Genomic DNA, 21645 nt, shown 5'->3' on the forward strand with positions numbered 1-21645 from the left:
AACATACAAATCTAAGTGTGTCTCTTTAGTTGTATCTTTCATCATTCACCCCCAAATAGTAATAATGAAGGTAAAATAGGCCCAGAGGCCAGAGAAACATCACTGGGCATAAAGACCTTCAGAAAGGGCTCAAAGGAACATGATGAGATGTCAATGACTTAAGTTTTTGTTGTATGTATCCCAACTATTCTGACAAAGTAAGTGGTAGAGCACTTCAGTCATTTCCAATTAAAAATGGAAAAGAAAACAGGCAGGACTTCTAGAGGGAAAATCTGCTATGCAGGGGAAATCTGGCTTCAGCTGGTGGATAAAGACTTGCTAGTCAGATCTGTCCAGATCACATGCCACTCCCTAGAGTGGCTGCCCTGAGGAGGGTGTTGTCCATATTCTGAGGATCTCTGGGGTTTTGGGGGGAGGAGGAGAAGATGCTGCTGTCCTAGCTCACTAGCTACAATGGGTGTCAAGGACCACTTTCAAACAAGTGCCAGTCAGACAGAGGAGGGAGGAAAAAAGAAAAATCAGTTCAAGAATGCAGATTTTAGAAGGAAACACACACATGCCCTCACATATACACATATACATGCATGCATGCACACACACTGCACACGCGCACACACACACACACACACACACACACACACACACACATAAACTCTGAAAAGACTGCCTGCCATTGTATTTCTTGAGGGACCCTTTCTTACCCCTTTCTCATGAATTTCCCTCCAGGTTTATAATCTTTGGATTAATGGTTCTTAAGAACAAGGCTATTCTAAATGGGGGTCTACATGGGGATCAACTTGGTGTAGTTTAGGATCTTGAATAATTGCAAGTAAAGTTTCTTATTACACTGAGGCAAGAATTCTAGAGGAGGAGAGAGGAAGCACAACAAATAATGATGCTGTTGTTCTTTAAGGCTACCAGGAGAGTTAACTCTCCTGTCAGGGAGGCTTTGAATACTGTATTGTGACAAAGCAAAATGCCTCATGGGTGCCTGCTACTAGTGCAACTTGTTTGATGTTTGATCTGTAATGAGATGGAAGAGGAAAACAGTCCCCTTGGTTATCTACTATATAGTGTCTATGCACAGATTTAAAGATTTAAGATTCACTTCTGGGACAACATCTCTCATTCTGCTAATTTATTATTTAGAAAAAAAATCTGTACTTTTTTAGGGGGGATGGGGTACATCAAAGTTGATAGGTTTAACACACTTCAGCATTAACATTTGACTTCCACAGTTCAGCTACCAGAATCCTGACTTTTTCTTTTATTTTTTTTGCACTCATTTCAATTGAGCAAGCATTTTCTAAGCACCTAGGATGTGCCAGGTCCTGAAATACAAAAACAAAAATGAAGCAGTGAGTCTTAATTTCAAGATAGTTACATTTTATTAGGGCTGGGAAAATATAGCATGTACACAAGGAGATACAAAGGGCAAAGGGACAGGGACAAGACCTTATTCTATATATACAGAACTCAAAAATGAGGAACCCCCTCTAGCAATGCTGACTAGCACCTTCTCTTAAATTTAGTCTTCCAGAACTGCTTAGAGCACTGAGAGATTGTATGTGTCAGAGGTCAGATTTGAACCCATACATTGAAGGCTTTGAGACAAGTTACCTATCCACTATTTTAGGCTTCGTTTTTCACAGTATACACAAATGAATAAAATGTAATTTCTGGAGAGAGAAAGTGTTATAAATGAGTGGGGATCAGGAAAGGCTAAAGTAGGTGGTGGCACCTAAGATGTGCTTTGAAGATGTGCTTAGTGTATTTTATAAGGCTGAAGTAAGTAGAACCCATTAAAGACTGAGGTGGTTTGTGACTTAAAAGGGGGCCTTTGTGTTGGAAAGCATATGTGTTGGTGAATGACCAGTAGTGAAAAATACATGCAAAGGAACTCATTGAGGAGGGAGGAGAGAGGAAAAAAAATGAGACAATGTAAAATAAATAAGCGGTTAATTGTAATCTGAATGTAATGGATGATGTCACACATATGGTTATTCATACCAGGCGTGGCCACTTTTAGAGAATCAAGACAAACACAAGAAAATCTGTCAGTTTGGGTTAAAGGAACATTGTTATTACCTCGGGTCAAGCAGATGGAGGGCAAACTTCTCTGCTGGATTCTGCTGCTCTTTAATTAATGTCCACATTTGTTATGTCAACATAATGCATCACGTTGGGTTTAAAGATTTGTTTTCTTTTCCAACATGAATGAATCTATCATTTAATATTCAGCATTCTCACAGTTGAACAGGAATGTGGATGGATATGCAGATTCTTACAACTAATTTTTAATCAGCCATAGGAGTGAAAAAAGAAGAAATACAAAGCACTGTTTTTGCATATTTTATTTCTTGATGTAGAGATAGATTTGATACTACACTAATGAGCATTTTTGATTGAAAGCTTCTGAGTGTGTATGTGTATGTGTGTGTAAGAAAAATGAGAATATCACAGGATAAAATAACGCAGAATAAAGGATTCCTCCCACCCCCATCTTATCATCCTTTCAGTGTATTTTCTTCATAAATTATTAAATAGTCATAGCCTTTTGGCATATCTGTACGCTTTTACCAACAACGGATGGCAATTTCGGAAAAGAAAAAAACATTATTTACCTCAACTCACTTTGTTTGGTAAGCGGGGCTTTTCTTACCAGTCTACCAAAGGAAGAGGTTTAGCCAGATTAAGTTTCTGCATGTGAAATCTTGGTGATAAAACAAAGCAATTTGCCCATTGCTGAAGCCAAAGTAAAAGCCTATTATGTAGCAGGAAATGAGGAGTTGTAGACTAATAACCAGTGTTCTTTCTTAAATAGATGGCAGGCTGGCATTGTTCATTTTGGGGAAATGTTTTTGCAGTGCTGGGCTCCAGCATCTAATTATTTAAGCAACTACAAAGATATTTGCAGTCAAAATGTGCAAATATTGCTTGGATTTATTCCAAGCTAGAGCACTAGGCAGCGATCTGGACCAGTTGGATAGAACGCTCAATTGGTTGTTAGATATCTTGCAGGTCCTGGGACAGAGTTTCATTCAATAAAACAAAACAAAAAAAGTAGTGTCCATTAGCACCTGGCTTCACCAGCTTTGGGACCTTTTTAGAAAAGAGTGGTTCTGTCCTACTTCGAATCTATCCCTCTCTAAAAGTAAGCCACTTTCTGAGATGAGATAAATTAAATATTAAGATTTCAGTACCTTAACTGGCAAGGGCTAAATATTCTTCTCTTAAAAATATTTATTTTATTCTGAACTTAATAAACATTAAATAAAACACCCATTACATATGCATAGTGGAATAGGAAAATAAAATTGTACCTAAAATGTAAATATTGCATATAGCTTACTTGTGAAAAAATTTAACCTGTAACTTTCAAATATTCCCCATCTTCTGCTTTCTTTTGTGCTTTAAAAGATTCTTCAACAAGCCTCTTTTGTTTTCTTTTTCCTTTTCTTTTTCTATTACCTTATTCTTATTTTTTCCTGAATTGAGAAAAAAGAAATGATAAAAAGAAAGATTATGTCTTCTTGACATTCAGTAGAGCCTCAAGTGTCCTCTGAGGTCCCAGGGACAGGTAATACATCCGCTAACCATTGATATTTCATGGTTTGAAAGATTTCATACAATAATTTGTAATTCAAGGATTATTTCTTATGAGGTGGCTTGACAAAGAAGATTTGGAGTAAGGCAGCCCTGGCTTTAAAACCTGCCCCCAAAACTTAAGATCATGGATCTCGGAAGGAAGGGACTTTCTTTTCTTTTTTTTTTTTTTGGTGGGGGGGGGGGGACGGGGGTGGGGCGCAGTCTGACTTTATTAGCCAAAGGCAGGACTGGCACCTTAGGTGCTCTTGGGTGGGAGGGTTCGCTTCTTCTTCACCACCATTGGCTTCTGGCTTCGAAGGATGGCGCTGGTCGGGTGTAGAGGCGCCATGAGAAGATCTTTCTGGTATTTATTCTTGCGGCCGATATGCCGGATGCTGTTGAGTGCGGACCCGGCATTTTTGTTAATTGTGGTCCTCACGTAGGAAGTGGCAGGCTTCCTCTGACCTTCCCGCCGTTTCGGCACCACCACGATGCCCTAGCCGTAGGCGGCCGGCTCGATGCCCACCGTCTTCCGGTGGATCAGCCCCTTGTAGCGGAACAAGTTTCAGGCACTGAGGTTGTTGGGCTCGGTGCTGTACGTCTGCTTGTTGCCCTCGATGAGGAAGCTGGAGCAGTTCCTAAGGACCATCCGCTGCAGGTGGGCCGACGTGGTGGGGACTGCACTCGCGGTGGCTCCAGGAGATGGAAAGCAGGAAGGGATTTTCAAAGCAGTTCAGGTCAACTACCTCATATCGATTAGCCTCTCTGGGTAGATGGTTAGGTGGAAGAGGTTGAGGATGGGCATATTCATAATTGCCTGTGGTATAAAAAATCAATAACATTTTAAAATAAAATAAATTACCTTGATCTAATTTATAGACCAATATTCAAAACCACTTTGATGTTATGAGGAGAAAATGATCTCTCTACAAGTTAAAAACTAAAACAATGACCCAAAATAGCCAGAAAGATTGGTCTTTATTAATGGTACAATTAAGCTTAGTTCCCCAATGCCTGAAATGCCCTGCCTACAGACCTTCCTGATGACTCTTCCCCCAATGTTTATTTTTCCCCTCCTAAAGTCTCCATTTATTTAGTTTGCATGTAGTTTGTATAAACTTGACATAGGGTAATAGATTTAGAACTCAAAGAAAATATAGAAGTTATCAAATCGACTCTTTCATTTTACAGATGAAGAAATGAATGCATAGAAAAAGGAGGTGATGTCACCAAGGTCACATAGCTAGTAAGTGTCTGAGGCAGAGTTTGAAATCAAGTCTTCATGAATCAACATCTAACACTCTGCAATCCAGCGATACTGCCTTCTTCACTCTTTCTCAAATAATACATTCCATCTCCTGATACTGGACATTTTTACTGGTGTCCTTAATGCCTGAAATGCTCTCTCCCTTCATATCTGCCTCCTTTCTTTCTTCAAGTCTCAGCTAAATACCCACCTTGTACAGGAAGCCTTTGTCAATTCCTGAAGGTATGAGAAAATGAGAGTAGTAAGCTATAATAAAATTCACAAAAAATAGGGTATATATTTGAGAAAGAGACTAAGGTAGTGTTATTTTTATTAGTCCTTAAAACCATGTTAAATATCTTAAATGCAGAACAACAGCAATAACACTACCTTGCTGCCTTTTAAATTTAAAAACATTATTTTCTGGGGAAAAGGATGTGATCCTTTTAACAGAGGTAATTGGTAAAAAGTTGCAGGGGAGCTACATCTGTTGCTAAGAAGAGTGCTATTGTGTTTAAAATGCAAGTTAACACAACAGCTGGCAGCTGGAAATAATCTATTGGGAGGCACAAAGTTTCTTGCCTCTTAGAGAATGAAAAGTTTTCTGATTATTTTAAAAGAAAGATCTCAAAATGTTATGCTGAATTATAAAGTTATGCTTGATTTTTCTTTTTCTACATATGGGGGAAGATTAGAAGTAGTCAAAGGGAATGACCCTCCTAATTAGCTGACAAGAAATGCGAAGGATAAACTAAGGTCATCCTTTAAATTAGTTTAGTCAAAACACGTGAACAAAAAATCTATGACCAAAGTGAAAGAAAACCACTAGCAGACGTTATATACTAGAAAGACTTTTGACATCAAGTTAGAAAGAAGTCCAAAAACTGCTGGCTGTAACTTGATGGATCAGATATGCTACAAATTAAAGATTCAGAGTGAGTTAGAAAGAAAAGTTCTTTTTAAGTGTGGTGTTAAGACAACAATTAAAAAATTAGTGAGAAATATATTATTGTTATGTTTAGGGATTTATCAAATTTTAAAAATGTTTCTTAAGTGGAGGTACTGGTGTATTAGGAAGAACTTATGATTTGGAATCAGAGAATGGGTTTTTTAATTTGGCCTCTGATACTCGATATTGTTACTGTAGTCTAGGCCAAAGAAGATCAGCTATTTGAAACAGCTCAGTAGTAGATTGAAGTAATATCAAATATTGCTTCTTGCTTGGAGCTTACCCAGTTGAAGGGTTGGTGAGGATGCCAGAAAGGGAGAAAAGAGCCTAGCAGGGCCACTTGGCTACAAGTACTCCCCTTTATGGGTGCCTGATTTAAAGTGTCTTTGTGCTTTAAATTTGAGCCCACTCTCCCAAGTGAAGATGAGAGTGTTGCTGGTTTGGGGTAATGCTTTTGTAACTTTTGTCCTCGATAAACTTTCTCATTAAATGTAATTTTTTCAAAGCTTATTAATATCAACTGGTTAAACAATATTGGATTGATTATAGCTGATGGCAGATCATGAATAATAGAATTAGAAAGCAGAACTCCTCAGTTACCATTAAAATTTGTGGGGAGAATCAGTCAGCCACCATCCGGGGATTCAACTGCCAGTGCAAGTGGGAATTGGGAGAATGTTTCCCCATGTATGACAGAGTTGTCGTCATACATGGGAACTTCTTTTGGGATAAATATTGGGCCCTTCATGACAAAGTATATGGTTATTCTAATTGTTGGATATTCAAGTTTGGGTTATGCAATAGAGAATATTAGTTCTCCCATCCTCTTTTTATTCAGACAGTCTATTTTATGGTTGATTTACATGCAAATTAGACCAGTCTCTTGGTGATAATATTGGCTTGTCTGAATGCTTAATTACTAATATCTGTTGTATTACTGTCCCCTTATCGGTACAGAGGCTAAGAGCTGCGTGGATTTTTGAATTCCCAAAATACTGGTGCCTATTTGATAATCTGTATTGTACTCCAATGGCTCATACATGTCCATTTAATATTTTTTTTTACTTTTAAGCAGCTGAATATTAGTTGGCTTATTTGTGATACAAATCCAGACAGTTTTTCTGAGATCTTTATCAAGTGTGGATTCATAGAATACGTTTTGATTGTCGGGCCAAAAACCTCTTGGGAATGAATGAATGAATGAAAAATGTGCAAAACACTGCTCTAAATGTGGGGAACAAAAAAGCAGTCCCTTCTCTCAAATTGCTCACATTTTAATAGTGACAACACACATGGGAGGTTTTAGTTGTAAGTCAGATGGAAAGGCCTCATAGTGCGTAGGGTGTAGTGGAAAAGCACATAAGAATATATCTTGCTTGACTTCTCTTCCCTGCCCCCATTGGTGAACCATATCCATTCCCTGAGGTCGAAATATTTGACAAAGTAAAGGATTTTGGCCACAAGAACTTTCTTTTAGGGGTCTTCAGCAGTTGTGGCTACTGATGAGATAGGAAGTATTGAGCTTTCAGTGTCCATTTTGCATGTTGACAAGGGTTGCTTCACTGGATGACAGCTGCAGGTCCCAGTTGGAAATAAAGTGCTTGTTGGGGCTGAGGGGTTGGTGTGCTCCTGTTTCTGGGGCTCTTGAACTTATGATCTCTGACTTTTAATCATAGCCTGAGGGCAGATGATGGTAGCGTTTTGGTTCACCTGCCATATACCACCTCCTGCCTTTCCCTCAGAATGTCATGCTGATTCTACTAGTCTGACTTACTGCCCTATGTGAATGCTATTTGATTGCATTTTGGAGATGATATCGAATCCCTTCTTTATTGACATAAATCCCCTGAATTACAGCTGTGGTGGCTAGACTTGAAGCAGAACAATTGGTCTTACAGACTCAGCCATTCCAATAGGTAAGTTTGGGCTCACCTGTTCATAAAAGGCAATTGGTCAGTGGCTACTGAATGTGGAGTTGAAGATGGTGAGTTAATCTTTCCAGAGGTTTTTCCCCTAAAGATGGTCATAGGGATCAGGATGGGAGTAGGGATGGACTAGGGACTGATATTCTCTGGGGTCTCGGGTCCATTTCCTTGGGGTGTCTCCATCAGGGTCTGAAAGGGATCATGTTGGTATTTGAACTTGCTTGGGAAATACCAACTCTTGCCTCTCCCTCAGAGTCACTAAATGCTTCAACAGGTAATCAGTCTGAGGGAACATACGTCTTGCTTAGTAGTGGACACTTTATTAATCCATTTTGGATTTTATTCTTGGCCACAGACTTTCTGAGCTTTAGTTTTTTTCATTTGTAATAGAATAAAACTTTATGAATTTTTTGTTCCTTATTTGATATGTTGTTGGTAATTTGATTTTTTGTTTTGTCTTTTTTTTTGGATTGAATAATATTATACATGTGTTTTGTCAGTACATAAACTCTATGGAAATATAAACTCGTAAGGAAATGACTAAGTCACATGCACCATAGAATAGTCATAGAAAGTTATTTCAGGCATCACTTGCAAAAAGGAAAATTAGATAAATTCCAAAAGGAATTGAAAAGTATGCATTTGTCAACAGTAATGGGGAAAAATGAGAAGTATTTGAAAGACTAAATTGGGAGTGGACTTCGGGATGACTTTGAAAGTAAGCAACTTGGAGAGCCAAGACAGTGGAATTGTAAGAAGGATATACAAAATCTCACATCCTTCACAATGGAAAAAGTTCTCACTGAGAAATCCAAGAAATAAATCACGAATCACTTTCCCCAGCCCAGGCTGGCATAGGAAAACAGAGAAATATGTGGATACTAGAACAGTCTGGTTAAGAGAGAAAATTCCAGGGTGCAGGGGCTGAAAGCATATCAAAAATATGCCCAAAAGCAAGAAGAGATCACAGACCCACATGGGCGCTATGACTTTGGGCAGGATATGAAAACAGGTGTCAATTTGCAGCTCTATCACTCACTATCTGGTTCTAGATCAAAGTTCTAGTATGGACTCAGGAGGGAGCCTGAACCTGGGTGTGACTTCCAAATGTAGGAAATGGACAGAGATCCTAGCTAGGGGTAGGGAACCTGCGGTCTTGAGGCTACATTTGGCCTTCTAGGTCCTGGGGTGCAGCCTTCTAAGTCCAAGTTTTACAGAACAAATCCCTTATTAAGGAGATTTGTTCTGTGAAGGACCTAGAACTTTGTTGTTTGTCCTTCATTCATGAAGATGACCATGACAACAGGAAGGTGATGCCATGACTTGATGTGAATTGGATTTGATGTGAATTGGATTTAAATGAGGGAGGACTGTGCAAAATCACCAGCCTCACACTTTCCTCCAGAGCCATATGGGTCCAGTGGCAAGACATAGGTCAGGATGACTGGAGATGATCCCAGATGCCTTTATACCATGGACCGACTTAGGAGGAAAAAAAACTTTAGAAGAAATAATAGCTAGTTGGCTCTGATCCCAGGAATACAGCTGAGTCTCAGTTCCAGCCTCTAAATGAATCTGAACCCTACAATGGAATAACCAACAAGGAAATCCTAGATCAAAGAGGAGTCTAAGGTTCTGTCAGTCTTAACTGGCAAAGGTTTTTAGACAGTTGGTAGTGACCGAATTCAGCAACATTCTACCAGAATTTCCAACAGAGGGCAAAACAATAGGAGTATTGCCTAGACCAAAATCCAGGTCAGGATCTTTTAGAGCTCAGACAAAGAGGTAAGGGAAAATACTGTGACTTGAATTATACCACTTTGGGAATACTTGAAGATTGGAGATCTTTCTCAACTGTCCCTTAGATCCTTGTATAACCCAGTGCTTAATACCTCCAAGAAAACAGCAGAAAGACCCAAGATGACAAAAGGTCAATGGAGACATTCCACCAGAAGTGTATCCTGTAATGTCAATAAGAGCAGTGGCATGAACAACCCAGACATCTTTTCCGAAGTTGATAACATAGCATAAAATCCAGTTCAAGAAGTAGGCAGGAAGAAAGAGCAAATAAAAATAATTCCATTATAAAGAGCTGCTAATGTGACAGGGCACAAACCCAGCAAAAAAGAATGGCTCAAAACACCTAGAAGCACAGCCTCAAAGAAAAGCATAGCCTGGATAGAAATCTCAACAGAGTTCCTGGTAGAGATGAAACAAGAGATTACTTTTCTCTAATTGCTAAAATATTTTTAAACCAAATAATATTGCTAAAAGAAAAAAAAGGTAAAAGAAATGACAACTATGCAAGAAATATTCTTAAAGATAATTCCTGTCTTGAAACAAGTGGTATAAAAACTTATCCCAAGGGGGAAAAGTACCTTGAAAATTAGAATTGACTAAGTAGAAACATGACACTGAGACACCAAAATATAGTATAATAAAGTAAAATAACTGAAAAATAGAAGAAAATATAGACCATCTGACAGTAAAAATGACTGACCCTTGAAAGTATATTAAGAATAAACAATTTAAAGATTATTGATTGACCTGACATCCATGACTTCTACTCTGCCAAAAAAGAAAAAAAGAAATGTTAAGATACCATATTTTAAGAAGAAAACTGCCCTGATCTCTTGAAACCAGAGGGCAAAGTAGAAATAGAAACAATCCAGTAATCACCACTGTAAATAAATGCAAACAATTGAAACTCCCAGTAATATTGTGACCAAAATGCTGACCTTCCAAGTCAAAGGAAAAAAAGTACTGTGAGAAGTTAAAAAGGAAAAATTAAAGTACAGAGAAGCCAGTCAGGATTCCATAAAATTTAGCAGTCATCATTATAAAGGAGTGTAGAACTTAGGATGCAATATTCCAGAAGGCAAAAAATTATAGGCTTACCACCAAAAATTACTTTCCTAGCAAAACTGAATATAATTCTACAAGGAAAAAACAAACATAAAATGAAAAATAGTATTTGAAAACATTCCTAATGGAAGGACTAGAGCTGCAGAGAAACTTTGAAGTGAAAATATCACTCAAGAGAAACAGAAAAAGTAAATATGAGGGGCAGCTAGGTGGTACAATGAATAGAGCAAGAAGACCTGATTTCAAATCTGGCCTCAGACACTTGACACTTACTAGTTGTGTGACCTTAGGCAAGTCACTTAACCCCAATTGCCTCACTTCTCCATCCAAAAAAAGTACATATGAATGAATAAATAATCATGATGGACTAAACATGGATAATTATATTTTAATATGGGGAGATGACACATTTATCACCTCAGAACTCAGTCATCGTGTTTCACAGAGAGAAGCTAGTAGTGATTCTGTTCTATTTTGATGATCTTTAAAAGAAAAAAGAATGGAAGCCACAGAGTTGAAATGAAGGACTGGAGAAGACTCTATTGTTTCATCAGAAATAGAGATGGCAGAACTAGCAATCATTAACTCAAACAAAGCAAAAGTAAAAATAAACCCAAGGGAAATTACATTTCACTGAAAGGTACCCTAGACAATGAAGTTATAAAAAAAGTAGCAAATTTCTCTGATAAAGATTTCGTTTCTCAAGGAAACTAAGTCACATTTATAAAAATAGGAACCATTTCTCAATTGCTAAGTTTTCAAAGGATAAAAATTGGCAGTTTTCAGAAGAAGGAATCAAAGCTATCTATAGTCATACAAAAATGTTCTAAATCACTGTTGATTAGAGAAAGGCAAAATAAAATAATATAAATAAAATAATGTAAAATAAAAAATTAAAACAACTTTGAGGTACCACCTCACACCTATCAGAAATGACAAATGCTAGAGGAGTTGAGGGAAAATGGTTACATTAATGAAATGTTGATGGAGTAGTGTACGGGTCAATCCCTTCTAGAAAAATATCTGGAACCATGCACAAAGGGCTATAAAAGTCTGCATATCCTTTGACCCAGCAATACCACTGTTAAGTCTGTATCCCAAAGAGATCAAAGAGAAAGGAAAAGGATGTTATATACAAAAATATATTTATAGTAGTTCTTTTTCTGGTGGCAGAGAATTAAAAATTGAGGGGATGCTTATCAGTTGGGGAATGGATGAAAAATTCCTGGCAAATGTGATGGCGAACTATGTTGCTATATAAGAAATAATGAGAGGAGTGGCTTCAGAAAACACATGGCAAGAACCTCATGAACTAATGCAAGGTGAAGGGGAAAGAACTAGCTGATCACTGTGTGCAGTAACAGCAATATTGTAAGGAAGATCAGATGTGAAAGACTTGCCTATGATCCATACAGTGATCCAAGACAATTCCAAAGGATTCATAATGAAAAAAATGCAATCCAACTTCGGAGAAAGAACTGATGAACTCCGAGTGTAAACTGATGTATAATTTTCTTGCTCTTTTTTTTGCTTTTTGTGCTATATTACTAATATGGAAACATCTTCATCATGATTTCACGTATATAATGTATATAATAGCATTTGCCTTCTAAGTGGGTGGGGAAGAGGTAGGAGGGAGGGAGAGAACCTGGAACTCAAAATTTAAAAAGAAAAGAATGTTAAAAATAAATAAATAATGTTTAATGGCATAAATGAAGATATACATTAACTCTTAAATAATTAAATATTTAACATTGATATATTATATTGTTTTATATTATATCCATATATAATATAATTGTTATTTAATAATAAATATTAAAAATATTTTACAGTGGTAGTAATTGCAGGTTTGGTAGTTTGAGATTGAAGAGACAGGAAGCAATATTCCTTGGATAATGGGAAAGGAAGCAAATACTGCAGGGATATTAAAAAAAACTGTGAAGCCTGACTTTAAAGAGAAAAAAAGGGAGAGGTAATAGCTTTGACACCTTAATCTACCTGAAATGTATTGTTGGTACAGGATAAGAATCTTGGAGATAAGATCAATGGAGTTTTAAAAATCTAGCATTAAGAAGTAGGGAGCAGAGTCTCTCTATAAGTATAGAAGTAATGGGGAATGTTGAAGATCATAAATATGAATGTGACAGGAATAGCAGAGATGTTGTAACAGATTTTAATCAGGGACATTTTAAAAGTCCCCCTTATTTAAGCAAGTATTCAGATTTTCAGAACTGAATTGTCTTTGATCTAGAGTCTAGAGTATAATGGGAAATAGAAGTTGAGAGGTAAGATATACTGGCCTTAGCATGGGCAAGTTGTGACTATAAGGGTTAAAATAGTCACAGAATCTGTGACTGGAGAAAGTAACATCCACCACACCATACTTCTTACTTGTTGAATTAAGGTTTTAGGGAGTCAGGTTCATGAGATGGAAGCCTCTTAAAAGCAGAGCAAAAATCAACAAAGTTGTGGAAGAGTTGAGGAAATAGGGATGATCTGCAATCATAGTAATAAATAAGATATAAATGAGATAGAATGAAACACACATAAATATTTCATTGGTGGGTAGAGGGAGAGACTATATGAAAAGACTTCAATCAAACTAGCATAAGCAAAACTAACAGGAGCCAAGTGCTAAACTAGAAGAAGAGGGGGTGGGAATGAACTAAAAGAATTATATGGAGAAAAACACAAACTTAACTATTATAATCTTAAAAGTGAATAAACTTGATAAAATGAAAGAATGAATAGTGGGACAAAGTAAATAGAGCCAGCAAAATAATATAGACACTAACTAAAATAATGCTATATGTGTGTGTCTACATTTACACACATATACTATATATACATAGGTGTATATGTACTTTATCAGTTGAACTCTTATTTATTATATTTTAAAATAAATTTCCTTCAAAATACTTTTGTATATCACTAAATTTTCCCCCAGTATCCTTCTTCCTTTACCTCCCAGAGAGCCATGACATATAACAAATATTACTTTATAGAAAAAAAAAAACAGAAAAGTCAGTGAAATTGATTAACCTTCATCCTGGAGAAATTAAACACAGCTCCCTCCTCTCAGTAGAGATGTGAAGGCCTACATATGCAGAAGGTGGTTTTCATTGTCAGATATGCCCACTGGGTTGGTTGGCTTTGCAAAATGCTTTCCCATATTACAAAGGAGAATTCATTGTGTGTGCGTGTGCGCGTGCGCGTGTGTGTGTGTGTGTGTGTGTGAGATTAAGTGGAAATGACTCTATAGTGTAAAAAAAGGTATCAAAAATAGAAAACAGCAACAATAACAACCACCACCTGTAATCTGCATTTTTCCTTGTCAAACTGGTCTTGACTATGCTAAATATGTCTCCTGTACCATAAAGTTTTATAATATGCAAACATTTATTGCAAAGGGAGAGTTTTTTGCCTATGGTTGCTCCTGACTTTCTAGAGGAGCCCCTGTGATGCCTATTTTCTTAGGAAGATTTCAAAAAAAATCTCCCACATTCCGTTTGCATTAACAAAACTCTTTATGCTTCCCAGGATATGCTGAAGGATGTAATTAGGCAGGGTGACAGTTATCCTTTAAGCTCTTTTAGATGTTGGGCATATGGGAGGAAGAAATACCTCTTAAGTAAAGATTCAATAATCAGTTACTGATGTCACTCTCTTGAATCCCAAATTTGAAAAAAAATTCTCTTTAAATCCTAGTAGACCTGTTATATGATATATACTCTTTAATGCTGAGGTCCAGGGTAACTAAAGTTACTCATGTTCAAGTCTGATTCTGTGGAATTGCCTTATACTTTTCTTTATATTGCTAAAGACAGTTTCCTAGATCTCAGTAAACTAAGCTAATTCAATCAGGAATTGAGACTGTCAGAACCAATGAAGTTGTTGCTTGTTGAAATAGAAAGCCTATAAACAAGGAACATAGCCACTTCCAAAGGGCTGTGTGTTAGGACTAGAGGGAAAGTATACTCTTAGAAATACATCCCTGTTGAAACAGCTGTAGCTCATAGGCTTTAGTGGGTTCTCATCCCACTGTAGACTTCATTAAACAATGGATAAGGTAATAGAATGAATGCTTTTACTAGCCTGCTCTTAATATTCACTGTCTATTGACCTTTGGGATTACAACAATTCAATATGTTGATTGGATCTATGTAGCTTGAACCATGATAGATGCTACATCTGTCCTCATGCCCTGTTGTCATAGATGAAATCATTGGAGATGCTTTTAATGACAGTTCTGTGTTCTAACATAATTTTAGTGGAGAGTCCTTATCACCGGAATTTATTTTCCCCCATAATGCTTGACAAACTATGAGTGTGTTGACCTTTTCTAGAATAAAATACAGGGTAATGCCCATCTGTTCTATCAGGCTTTTGCCTAAAGAGCTTATAAAATAGGGAAATGTGTGGGTCATGGAAAGGGAGCTCTGAGATTTATCCAATTTATTTTTGCTTTGCTTTTCATCAATAAAAAAATAAATAGTAACCCAGTCCAATCCTCCTTAATTTATGAAATCTAATGAGAACACAGCTTCAGGAAGTACGGCTATAGAGCATTTAAAGAGGTGAGTTCCAGCATGCCTTGAATAAGGGAAATATTAGGACAAATTTCTACATGAAGGCATGACTAAATTTCTTGCACCCATTTAAGCACACACAAAGGAATAAAAATTAGGGAAATTGATAAGGAAAATCAACAGGCTGTGCAACATACAATGAAATTTTGTTTGACAATTATCAATGGGAAATTTTAGAATAATGTTTTATCTCTATTTTTATCTTTTTCTGCTTTATCTGTATTCATCTATTTTATCTATTTCTATACATTTGGCCATAATAATATTAATAATGATAATAATGATGATGGTGGTTATGATGAAAATAACAACAATAACAATATTCTAGTATTTGTACTTAGGCCTCTCTTTATTGGGTGGCTATTACTATTCCTTCAAGTCTGTCATGATTTTTCAAGCATTAAATTCTGAAAATAGTTTTCTTCCAGAATCATGGATTTGGAGCTGAAAGGAACTAATTCATACTCTTCATTTTATAGTTGAGGAAACTGAGATCTGGAGGATTTACTTTATTTGCTCAAAGTCAGAGAGATAGTGGAAGAACTAGAATTCAAAGTCAGGTTTTTTTTTTTTAAATATCCAAACAATCCCCTTTCCACTGCATAACAAAGTACTCATTAAGAGTGATTAATTATTCATGATTCATTAACTCTTTCTCTGTCTCTATTAGAATATCTACAATCTATCTGTTGATATATCTCATCTACTTACCTACTTATCTATCATCTATTTATCTATATTTATATCTGAAAACTATTACCAAAACAGCCAAATAAAAGTACAGAAGCAACACTTCTGAGAGACCTCATCCAACTTTGTCATGAAAAATAATTTGCTTATCTTCAAATCTGCTTTCCTAGAGCAACTACTGTAACTCTCCTCGCACTATTTAAAGCCCTAAGACAATATACTAAATATCTAAACGTAGGTTACAAAGGGTTTGTTAATTTATTTTTTAAGCTAGCTATGACAAATACATTGTCAAATTACCTTTGCTTTCTTTATCATTCAGATTGTCTTAAATGATGAATTTAATATTTTAATTTTTACATAAATATTTTATGCCATATCATATGGTGATTTAAAAAAAAATGTTACTATGAAATGCCTCTGCACCCTGCAAAAAGCTATCTTTCTTATTCTATTCAGTATTTGGGAAAAGTCTCTCATATCTAGTTTTTCCATCCAAATTCAGATCCATAATTTGTTCATTTTCCCATTAGATTTTTCCAAGTCTTCAAGGCCATCTTGAACTCACCATCAAATATTATCTTTTGATCTAGCTCAATTTTGAAATTCTGTTAGTTTTGCATTTGATTACTTATATGTTATGTTATTCAATACATATATGATGTTATACTGTACTATTGTATTAATTAAGATTTGTTATGTTCTCTTATATGAACACGCTGCATGCATATGATATTAAAATGCATAAGTAGTTTTGGTGCCTTCAGGCAAATACACATATATATATAGGTGTATAGATATTTATATGTATAAATATGTGAATTTGTATATGCATGTGTATATAACTATATTTAAATCTACTTCTGCATGTAATCTACCTCCATATCTGTATCTATACCTGTATCATCTATTTCTTTTCTTTTTTAGGAGGGAAGGCAGGGCAATTGGGGTTAAGTGACTTGCCCAAGGTCACACAGCTAGTGAGTGTATTAAGTGTCTGAGTCCAGATTTGAACTCAGGTGCTCCTCACTGCAGGGCTGGTGCTCTACTCATCCCACCACCTAGCTGCCCCTATCATGTGTTTCTATATCTCTCATATCTATTTACAGTAGTTCACTTTCTCTTTTCTTCCTAATTTCTTTCTTTTTTTTCCTTCTTTTTCTTTCCACCCAAGCTTATCTTTCTTTTCATCTTCAGTGGTACATAGTTAAAGTAGATCAAGGAACAGGAAAAATAAATGTGTCTTGTATTATGTAAATGCTAATAAATCAACTAACCATTTCAGGATATTTCTATCACTTTCCCTTTGTTATATATCTCTTTATTCTGCATTTTTCTTCCTTTTGTATTTCAAAGACTTACTAAATCCTATTTAAAAGAAATTTTAAAAAATTCAATCCTCTTTAAACCCATTTTCCTCTGTACATATGAAGTATCACTGCAGAGGAAAGATTTTATTCCTTTTTGTATTTCTTTTTTTTTAATTTAAATTTATTTATTTAACATATTTGGTTTTCAGCATTGATTTTCACAACAGTTTGAATTACAAATTTTCTCCCCATGTCTACCCTCCCCCCCACTCCAAGATGGCATATATTCTGGTTGCCCTGTTCCCCAGTCAGCCCTCCCCTCTATCACCCCCCTCCCCTCTCATCCCCTTTTCCCTTCCTTTCTTGTAGGGCAAGATAAATTTCTACGCTCCATTGCCTGTGTAACTTATTTTTTAGTTGCATGCCTAAAACTTTTTTTTTGAACATCTGATTTTAAAACTTTGAGTTCCAAATTCTCTCCCCTCTTCCCTTCCCACCCACCCTCCCTAAGAAGTCAAACAATTCAACCTAGGCCACACATGTATCATTATGTATAACCCTTCCACAATACTCATGTTGTGAAAGACTAACTACATTTTGCTCCTTCCCAACCCATCCCGCTTTATTGAATTTTCTCCCTTGACCCTGTCCCCTTTCCAAAGTGTTTGTTTTGATTACCTCCACCCCCATCTGCCCTCACCTCCATCATCCCCCCCCTTCTTTTTTATTTTTTTTTATTTTATCTTCCTCCCTCTTCTCTCCTGTGGGGTAAGATACCCAACTGAGTATGTATGGTATTCCCCCTCAGGCCAAATCTGATGAGAGCAAGGTTCGCTCATTCCCCCCTCACCTGCCCTCTCCCCTCCTCCCACAGAACGTCTTCCTCTTGCCACCTTTATGCGAGATAATCCACCCCATTCTATCTCTCCCTATCTCCCTCTCTCAGTATGTTGCTCTCTCATCCCTTAATTTCATTTTATTTCTTTTAGATATCTTCCCTTCATCTTCAACTCACCCTGTGACTTTTCTCTCTCTTTTACATATATATATGTATATATATATATACACATATATATGCACACACACACATATATATACATACATACACATACATACATACACACATAGATATATACATATATACACATTCACTTCTATATATACATAAACATATATATATATATATATATATATATATATATATGCATAATCCCTTCAGCTACCCTAATACTGAGGTCTCGTGAATCATACACATCATCTTTCCATGTAGGAATGTAAACAAAACAGTTCAACTTTAGTAAGTGCCTTGCAATTTCTGTTTCTTGATTACCTTTTCATGCTTCTTTTGATTCTTGTGTTTGAAAGTCAAATTTTCTATTCAGTTCTGGTCTTTTCACTGAGAAAGCTTGAAAATCCTCTATTTTATTGAAAATCCATATTTTGCCTTGGAGCATGATACTCAGTTTTGCTGGGTAGGTGATTCTAGGTTTTAATCCTAGCTCCGTTGACCTCCGGAATATCGCATTCCAAGCCCTTCGATCTCTTAATGTAGAAGCTGCCAGGTCTTGAGTTATTGTGATTGGGTTTCCACAATACTCAAATTGTTTCTTTCTGGCTGCTTTCAGTATTTTCTCCTTGATCTGGGAGCTCTGGAATTTGGTGACAATATTCCTAGGAGATTTCTTTTTGGGATCTATTTGAGGAGGCAATCGATGGATTCTTTCAATTTCTATTTTGCCCTGTGGCTCTAGAATATCAGGGCAGTTCTCCTTGATAATTTCTTGAAAGATGGTATCTAGACTCTTTTTTTGATCATGGCTTTCAGGTAGTCCAATAATTTTTAAATTATCTCTCCTGGATCTATTTTCCAGGTCAGTGGTTTTTCCAAGGAGATATTTCACATTGTCTTCCATTTTTTCATTCCTCTGGTTCTGTTTTATAATATCCTGATTTCTCATAAAGTCACTAGCTTCCACTTGCTCCAATCTAATTTTTAAAGTAGTATTTTCTTCAGTGGTCTTTTGGACCTCCTTTTCCATTTGGGTAATTCTGCCTTTCAAGGCATTCTTCTCCTCATTGGCTTTTTGGAGCTCTTTTGCCATTTGAGTTAATCTATTTTTTAAGGTGTTGTTTTCTTCAGTGTATTTTTCAGTATTTTTTTTGGGTCTCCTTTAGGAAGTCATTGACTTGTTTTTCATGGTTTTCTTGCATCCTTCTCATTTCTCTTCCCAATTTTTCCTCTACTTCTCTAACTTGCTTTTCCAAATCCTTTTTTGAACTCTTCCATGGCCTGGGACCAGTTCATGTTTTTCTTGGAGGCTTTTGTTGTAGGCTCTATGACTCTGTTGTCTTCTTTAGGCTGTATGTTTTGGTGTTCTTTGTCACCAAAGAAAGAATCCAAAGTCTGAGACTGCATCTGGGTGTGCTTTCACTGCCTGGCCATATTCCCAACCAACTAACTTGACCCTTGAGTTTTTCAGTGGGGTATGACTGCTTGTAGATTACAGAGTTCTATGTTCCACGTTTGGGGGGGAGGTGCCAGCTCTGTCACACCAGCACTAATCCTTCCCCAAGAACCCCCAGCCCGGGCTGGGCTTAGATCTTCAACAGGCTGTGCACTCCTGCTCTAATCTGCCACTTAATACCTCTCACCAGGTGGGCCTGGGGCCAGAAGCAGCAGCAACTGTAGCTGCCCCATCTCCGCTGCCCCCGGGGCTGGAAGCCGAACCACGAACACCTTCCACTCCCGCAGCTTTTCCCACTAACCTTCTCCACAGTCTTTGGTGTTTGTGGGTTGAGGGGGTCTCGTAACTGCCGCAGCTCACATATTCAGGGTGCTAGGGCCCGCTCTGCCCAGCTCCAAGTTTGGTTGTTCCACGCTGCTCAGGCTGGGCTCTGCTCCACTCCGTTCCCAGCCCCCAGCTCCCAGCTCCCAGCTCCGTGTGGAATAGACCTCACCCAGAGACCATCCAGGCTGTCCTGGGCTGGAGCCCTGCTTCCCTCTGCTGTTCTGTGGGTTCTGCCGTTCTAGAATTGGTTCAGAGCCATTTTTTATAGGTTTTTGGAGGGACTCGGTACAGAGCTCACTCTAGTCCCTGCTTACCAGCTGCCATCTTGGCTCCTACCCCCTCTTTGTTATTATTTGACACATCTCTTTTGCTTTAGATGAAGACTGAAGCTGAGTATAAGGATAATCTCTGATGAATACATCTTCCTCAATATTTCATATCCAAAATTAAGAAGAAAAATTGAGGATTAGTTGTGTCAGAAAGTATGCCTCGTGATGGGCTTGCAGAGGCCATCCAATAGAAAATGCTTTGGCTTTGGCTACTTCAGTAGTCAAGTGTGCTAGGACAGAACATTGGCAGGGCCATGTCTCAATCTAGAGACTCCAGACTCCCTTTTGAGGGTTCCTTCAATGATGCTAAGAAATAGAAATATAGATCCTTATAATGTTAAATCTGGAGTAGACTTAAATGTTATTTCACCAAAAGTACATGTTTGTTTAGTTCCTTATGATTTTATTCATATTTACCTTTTTAAAAATATCTTAACTCTTATGTCTGCACTTCAGATTTTCTACTTAGCTTTGGTGTTTTCATCAGAAAAGTCATTATCAGTTCTCTCTTTCATTAAAAATCCATTGCACAGGGGCAGCTAGATGGCGGAGTGAGTAGAGCACCGGCCCTGGAGTCAGGAGGACGTGAGTTCAAATCCGGCCTCAGACACTTGACACATGTACTAGCTGTGTGACCTTGGGCAAGTCACTTAACCCCAATTGCCTTGCCTTCCCCCCTCAAAAAAACAAAAAAAAAAACAAAACAAACAAACAAACAAAAAATCCATTGCATGACAGGACTATGTTAATTTTTTTCTCAGTAAATTATTCTTGTCTGGTGAGCCAGAAATTCTGAATTTTGGCTATAATATTCCTGGGAGTTTTCATTTTGGTGGATTTTTTAAGGAGGTGACAGGTTCTTTGTTTTTGTATTTCACCTTCTTTTTCTAAGAGATGTGGGCAGTGTGAAAAGCACATTTAGGGTTAACCCTCAACGGAGTGCAAAGTAGTCGTATACTTTTTGAACTAAGAAACAAATTCATTTCATATCAGATAATCTAGTTGATTTTGACTACATGAATATCATACTTATCCCAGAATAAACTCATGACTTGAAATTTTACCATCGTGGGGATTGATTCAGCTTTGATATTCAGTCCCTTCTCAGCCCCCAAAGTTGCCTCTCCTCTCTGATTTGAGGGCTGGGGAGTGGAACGATAAAAATCCTTCTAAAACCTCACTTTATAGAGGGCACAACTAACTTCATTTAGCATAAACTTCTGTGCTTGGATTTGACTCCATGAATATCATGGCCCTTTGCTGGATACCCTCTGATGCACTCCCTTTTTGTCATCTTCATTTTGTATGTTGTCTTCCCCCATTAGATTGCAAGGTTCTTGATGTCAGGGACTGCTTTTATAT

General features: G+C 37.2%; 1 pseudogene; it reads right to left on the reverse strand.

Annotated features, from left to right (window-relative positions):
• Positions 1 to 3844: 3844 nt before the first annotated feature.
• LOC118841022 lies at positions 3845 to 20278 on the reverse strand (annotated as a pseudogene).
• Between the last annotated feature and the right edge of the window lie 1367 nt (positions 20279 to 21645).

Source organism: Trichosurus vulpecula, chromosome 1, assembly GCF_011100635.1.
Source record: "Trichosurus vulpecula isolate mTriVul1 chromosome 1, mTriVul1.pri, whole genome shotgun sequence".
NCBI lineage: Eukaryota > Metazoa > Chordata > Mammalia > Diprotodontia > Phalangeridae > Trichosurus > Trichosurus vulpecula.